The following is a 6819-nucleotide window of genomic DNA, read 5'->3' on the forward strand; positions in this document are numbered from 1 at the left end:
GGTNANNGGCTTTCCAGCTCTCATATGACGATGGTTGATATGAGCTTGTAAGTCTCTCTGAGACAGATATGTTCTCTTGCAACCTTGAACAATGCTACACATAAAAAGAGAACCTCGTGTGCACTGCTCAATCCGCTGCACAGGATCACTACATCCTGGGCACATCTTATCTCCTTTTTTTTCATGTAAAATAGCACAGTCATAGCAAAGGACATGCTTGCATGGAATCATTCTCCCATAGACTTTAATAGGCAGTCCACATTTGTCACAGAAATGTACTGGTGTATCGTCCTTTTCACCTAAGATGTTTATCTTGAAATCCCAAAAAAGGTGTCCTGGAAATCTTCTCTGATTCCCAAAGAGTTCGCCCCCTTTACAGTCATACCACTGTTCTTCGTTATAATCAAATCCTTCTTGTGGGGCCTTTGCAGGCATCCTGCTAATAGTCCTTTGAGTTCGAGGTGCAGGTTTAACTTTGTTGGCTTGTTTGGAGATGAGTTTTATAGGAATTCTTCTGTGAACATCAAGACCACCCAAGGATCCAGAACTAGTAGTGCCTTGTAACTCATTGTCAGTGTGATCCATGATTCAGCTCGCGGGGCACAGTCTGATCTTCATTCTTTATATTATCTTTTGAATCTCTATATTTTGGTTTCTTTTCCTTTTCTCTTTTTATATCTCTTCCTTTACTTATTTTTCTGCGCGCTCCTTCCTTTTCATTTCTCTCTGTTTCTGACATGCTTTCCTGGTGCTCCTGCAAAAGTTGCTGCCCTTTCTTAACAGCTGGTTCACATTTCTTGTCCTGGATACAAGCCTTAATCAATTTCCATAACAGTCTTGTTCCTGCTTTCACTTTCCCTTTAACTTCCTCTCTTGCTATATCTCTCCCTAACTTTTCCCAACTAGGTAGCTGTCAGCGACCCAGTGGGGGCAAACCAAGGAGCAAGTCTGTCTATCTCTTTTAAGAACCCTCTCACTGTACTTTCAGAAATCTTTAGACCTCGTTCTTTAAGCAAGGCTTGCACCGGCCCTACTAACAGTGTAGTCTGGCCAGTACCCATGGTTGTCCTGGACTAAAGTGTCCTTGAGACACTCACTTATCTACGTGAGATTCTTAGTCCCAAGGCCGACTCACAAGTTTATCTACACTTGCTTTATTATCTTATGTATCTGCCAACCTATTCCCAGCAGATACACTCGTGTCCAGGACGATGAAAATTAAGACAATAACACAATATCAGGACAAGAAAGAAAACAAGCAACACTACCCCAGCAACAATTACCCGGATCTATTCCGTAGGAAAGCATATCTCTCAGAGACTTACATAAATTTCTTTTTACTTACTGGTACCGCTGTTCCCCAGCTAAAGAGTTCTGAATCCACAAGGTCGAATTCTTCTCAACAGCCTTTGTTGCGGGAACACTTCTTCCTTCCCCGTGATGCAGTTCTGAATCCTCCCTGTAACAGGGGGTCTTTGCTTGTGCCGGAATATGTCTCTTTTTCCTGAGTTTCGGCACCACTTGTGAGCACCAGACTCGTCAGCAAGAAAGGCGCCACAACAGGATCCTTCTGCACATGTTTATTGGGAGAGCTTGATTGTGAAGGCGAAAGACCCTGAGGCCCAGAACTGGCGCTGCTTGTATAGGCCTAGGAGTGGTGTGTCTATACCTGATTGGTTATGCTTTCAGTACCTCATTTACATGCCTCAGGCCAGGCAGTGACTCAGCAAAAAACTCTACTGCACGTGTGCACATTGGTTGTTTACCCAAACTTATGGGTGGTGGCTAGCAGTAGCCAGCGCCATCTGGTAATGGCGTATGTGGCTTCCCACATCTAATAATAATAAAAAAGAATAATGATGCCTTCTTGATTCCCAGTCCTATTTGGTTGAAGTACTTTTTCCATCCTTTTAAGGTAGTATATGTCTTTGAAAGTAAAATGAGGTTTTTATAGACAATAAATAGATAGATTTTTCTTAATGAATTCATTTAACCTATTTCTTTTGATTGGAATTTGAAGCAATTGATACTTAATGTTATTTTAAAGTGTATGTTGCTGAAATATGGATGTTTTCCTCCTTTTGATTTTAGACACACTTTGGGTTTCTATAATTACAGGTTCATTTATTTTTTTGTTTTGTTTTGTTTTGTTTTTGTACGGCCTCCTGGGTATGCTTATCCTCTTTTCAGTCTAAAGTGTTGTTTCAAGTATTCTTTTTATGGTCATTCTCCGGGATATGAATACTTTTAGCCTGTTTGTATAATGGAGAAGTTTTACTTCTTCAACTATGTCGTGTCGCTTTGCTGAGAAGAGCAGTCTAGGTTAACAGCCACAGTCTATTATGAATTCGAATGCACTGCTCCATGCTATTGTAACTTCACTGCTTCCATTTGAGAAATCAGCTATTATTCCAATGAGTTTTCTTTTGTGTGAATTGTGTTTTCTCTCTTACAGCTTTCAGTACTCCATGTTTTTTATTGTCAGTGCTTTAACTGAGAGGCCATGGGGGCATTTATTTTCTGTTCTTATCTTTCTATGCTTTCTTGTATCTGAATGGATATGTCTTTTCTTATTTTGGAGAAGTTTTCTTCTATAAACTTGTTGAAGATCTAGTCTGTGTAATTAACTTGGGATCCTCTCTCTTCTCATCTTTGCATAAAATTCACATGTTTAGTCTTCTCACATTATCCCACAATTTCTGCATATTCATTTCCTATACTTTTTAATTTTTCATATTCATTGATTGTATGGTCTTAATTTTCTACTTTACCTCTAGGTCCTCATTGTCTATCTTCTTGATCCATTTTTCTTGTATGGATTTCCCTTCTGTATTCTTGTTGTGTTATTTAGTTTTTAATTCTATCTGTCTTTCATTTGATATATCTTAAATACTTCTAATTCTTTATTGAATTTGGTTGTCAAATACTGGATTTTCCTCATCATTTCATGCAGCCTTATCTTCTAATTCCATCTTTCTTCTGCTTGAACTATCTTAACTATTTCTACTTCTATATTGAATTTGATTGTCAAATGCTGGATTTTCCTTATCATTTCATTCAACCTTATCATGGTGTTCTGTTGAGCATTACTCAGGCATGTATTCTCTTTGACAATATTCTCTTTAAGCTCATTGAGCTATTTTTGTCTTCTTTAAACTCCTTGAATTCCTTGAAGTTTATGATTTTTCTTTTAAATTATATATCCTGGGGTTTATCTAATAATTCTCTTAAAAATAAAATGTGCCTTAAAATTTAAAAACATGTGTTCTGTTTTGTTTTAAAGTTCAGGGGATAGAATCTAGGACTCATTACATTTGAAGTACACACTTGTACTGGCTGGTTTTATGTGTCAACTTGACACAGGCTGGGGTTATCACCGAGAAAGGAGCTTTAGCTGTGGAATGCCTCCATGAGATCCAACTGTGGGGCATTTTCTCAATTAGTGATCAAGCGGGGAGGGCCCCTTGTGGGTGGTACCATCTCTGGGATGGTAGTCTTGGGTTCTATAAGAAAGCAAGTTGAGCAATCCAGTGGAAGCAAGCCAGTAAGGAACATCCCTCCATGACCTCAGCATCAGCTCCTGCTTCCTGACCTGCTTGAGTTCCAGTCCTGACTTCCTTAGTGATGAACAGCAGTATGGAAGTGTAAGCCGAATAAACTCTTTCCTCCCCAACTTGCTTCTTGGTCATGATGTTTGTGCAGGAATAGAAACCCTGACTAAGACAGAAATTGGTACCAGCATAGTGGGGTATTCCTGTGATAACCTGATCATGTTTTGGGAAGAACTGTGGAAAGATTTTGGAACTTTGGGCTAGAAGATCAGTGTTAAGTGCTCTGTCAGACGTTGTGTAGGAGCTTGGAAGATAATGTCGAGAACAGTACAGAAGATGGAGGCCTGGCTTGTGAAATTTCAGAGGGAAAATTAAAGACTCTTTTCAGGGCCATTGCTATTTTGGATTGTGAAGATTCTGTGGTTCTGGTTAGCTGGGACTGAAGAATCAGCTGTAATTAAAAAGATACCAGAACTACTAAAGTGAAAACTTTTCCTTACTGGGACTATTGATGCTGGTTAGCTGGAGCTAAGAAATTAGTGGTGATTAAGACGAGACCAGCATCATTGAGGTGACATCTTCTGGGAAGTGTTTCCTCAAAGCAAAGAGGCTGTGTTCCAGAGATAGCCAAAGTTGTACCTTGTGCTTCGGCAGGGCTTGGTAATGTGTAAGAGTTACCCAAGCGGTAATGGTTTTGAAGGCATGAAGGGGTCACACAGAGCAGCTGAGGCTCGGCACTGTGAGAGGCCACGGAAGGCCATTGGTGAAGGTGCAGCCTCAGTTGCAGTTGATGGCCCAGGACTGAAGGGGTCATGAAAAGGAGTTAAGGCTTAGCACCATGAAGAGAGCCTATGAGAGGCTATTGGTGAAGCCTAGTTACATTGGTAGACAGCAGCGTTTTGGAGATGTCAGTACCATGAGATGACCACCAATAACAGCAGCAGTAGTGGAGTACAGGCAGCTGGAGCCTAGAAAACAAGGTGTGTGCTACAAAGGGCATGGCTGGAGAAGTGACCCAAGCCCTTGGAGGAGCCCAGAAGATTGTGAGTTGGATCCCAGACATTGGACAGTTGGAGTTTAATTTTTGTTTTTGCTTGTGACTGTGCCCTGATATTTTTCCCTCTTGAAGGAAGAAAATATTTTAGTGGATCCCACAGTTAAGAGACTTTTAACTGTAAAAAGACTTTGGATATTTTAAAAGGATTGAGCTTCTAATATGTAAAGACTGTGGAACTTTTAAAGTTGTTTAGATCTTGGGGATGAATAAGAACTAAGGGTTGAGGCTTACTAGTGATGTGTTTGTGTGTCAAGTTGACAAGGGGTCAATTGTACTGGCTGGTTTTATGTGTCAACTTGACACAGGCTGGGGTTATCACCAAGAAAGGAGCTTTAGCTGTGGAATGCCTCCATGAGATCCAACTGTGGGGCATTTTCTCAATTAGTGATCAAGCGGGGAGGGTCCCTTGTGGGTGGTACCATCTCTGGGATGGTAGTCTTGGGTTCTATAAGAAAGCAAGCTGAGTAAGCCAGTGGAAGCAAACCAGTAAGGAACATCCATCCCTCCATGGCCTCTGCATCAGCTCCTGCTTCCTGGCCTGCTTGAGTTCCAGTCCTGACTTCCTTGGTGATGAACAGCAGTATGGAAGTGTAAGCCAAATAAACTCTTTCCTCCCCACTTGCTTCTTGGTGATGATGTTTATGCAGGAATAGAAACCCTGACTAAGACAGCACTCTACACTTATTCATACCCTCAATCCTTAAAATGTACTTTTTAATAGCTGTCCTGGTTAGCATTTATTGTCAACTTGACTCAATACAGAGTCACCTTGAAAAGGAAACCTCAGTTGAAGAATTGTCTCAGTTAAACTGCTCTATAGCCATGTCTGTGAGGAATTATTTTGATTGATTCTTAATGTGAAAAGGACCAGCCCACTGTTGGCAGTACCATTGCTAGGCAAGTAGGTCTAGGTTGTACAAGAAAGCTAGCATTGAAGAAGCCAGTAAGCAGAATTTCTTCATGGTTTCTACTTCAAGTTCCTTCCTTGTTTTAATTCCTCCCCAAGTCCTTTCAATGATGAGCAGACATGGAAATGTAGGCTGAAATAAACCCTTTTCTCCCTAAGTTACTTTTGCTTATGGTGTTTATGGCAGCAACAGAAAAGCAACTAGAATAGTTATTGGCTAAAAGTGCTATCAAGTTGGAAATTACCACTATTTACATTTAGTGACAATGTCAATACTACCTATCAAAATAGATGGCTTGGCAACTCTTGCTTGAGGACTGACACCCATGATCTCAGGATTGTTTTGCTTTGTTCCTGATCCCTCTTCCTTTCTTTCCTTTCTCATGCTTATGAATGCTTTTTAAGCAAGTACCCTTCCAGTGGAACAGTGTCCCCAGCTCTAGAGGTTTCATTGAATTTTGTTGTTGTTCTTCTTTGTTTTGTTTTTGCCACCCTTCATTATTTAAAAAAAGAGAGATGATATGTAAATAAAATATAAACACTTATCCTGATATTTCTTATCCTGATATTTTTTAAAGACCAAAAATAAGTTACTTGTGAGAAGGTTTTTACTCTTGATGCACACAGTGCTCAGCATAACATTTGGTTGCTACTTCTCATGTGTCTTTCTTAAAATCTTAGTTCCACTTAACCATCTTCTAAACCCTATGTTCCTTTTTTTGAAGCAAGACCGCACTGAACTTGTGATGATCCCTTTGCCTCAACTTCTGAAGTGATGGGATTACATGAATGCCCTTCCAAAACCAGCTTATTGCCCATTTGGTATTTCTGGAATGCGCTGTTACTTTTCTCATTTTATGACTAAAAACAACTTATGAAAGGGAGGGTTTGCCCTGGCTCATGGCTTGTGGTGAAGAGGTTATGACAGTGGAGTCATTAGGAAGCTGCTCACATTGAGTCTTTAGTCAGGAAGCATAGAGAATGAAGGCTGATGCTCAGCTCTCCTTCTTTCCCCCATCTTTACTCAGTCCATGTGCCCACCACATGCAAAAGTGCTGCTTACATTCATGTTGGGTCTTTCCTCTGAAGTTACACCTCTCTGGAAATGGCCTTACAGGCATGTCCAAAGCTGTGTTTTGTACACATTCCTGGTCTTCTCTGATACATGTCTGTAAGTTATGACCATCCTTTTTTTTTAATGGTATTTCTTTTTTTTTTTGATTTTTAATATTTTTATTACATATTTTCCTCAATTACATTTCCAATGCTATCCCAAAAGTCCCCCATAGCGCCCCCCACTTCCC

General features: G+C 40.3%; 1 protein-coding gene and 1 pseudogene across 5 annotated transcripts in view; one reads left to right on the forward strand and one right to left on the reverse strand.

The window, feature by feature from the left end:
* Positions 1 to 585, reverse strand: part of LOC110304225 — a 1466-nt pseudogene extending 881 nt beyond the window's left edge.
* The window catches only part of Wdpcp (WD repeat containing planar cell polarity effector), a 333990-nt gene that overhangs the window by 217979 nt on the left and 109192 nt on the right, over positions 1 to 6819 (forward strand). The window lies entirely within an intron of this gene.

This window comes from Mus caroli, chromosome 11 (genome assembly GCF_900094665.2).
Source record: "Mus caroli chromosome 11, CAROLI_EIJ_v1.1, whole genome shotgun sequence".
NCBI lineage: Eukaryota > Metazoa > Chordata > Mammalia > Rodentia > Muridae > Mus > Mus caroli.